Source organism: Guillardia theta, assembly GCF_000315625.1.
Source record: "Guillardia theta CCMP2712 unplaced genomic scaffold GUITHscaffold_97, whole genome shotgun sequence".
In the NCBI taxonomy this organism is placed as follows: Eukaryota; class Cryptophyceae; order Pyrenomonadales; family Geminigeraceae; genus Guillardia; species Guillardia theta.
Window position 1 is genome coordinate 169933 of NW_005434577.1, and position 278 is coordinate 170210.

Below are 278 nucleotides of genomic sequence, written 5' to 3' on the forward strand. Positions count from 1 at the left end.
CCGCCTCCTCCCTCGCCAAGCAAGACGGCTTGATCCGCCTTGCGTGTCTCTTGTCTCGTGCTGCTGTCAGAGCCTCTCCCTCTTCTCCTCTCTATCGCTTTCATCCTAGCACGAGTCAAGCTCCCGCCTGTCGCCCGGCCCGAGACAGCCTCGTCCTTGCTACGAGCCCCCCAGCTCTCTGAGGTCATGACGTGCAGGCAGAGCTCGTCATCCGGCCGCTCCTCCTCTCTGAAGCACAGGAGCCGCTCCAGGAGCGAGTCTTGGCCCTCCAGGTCGAT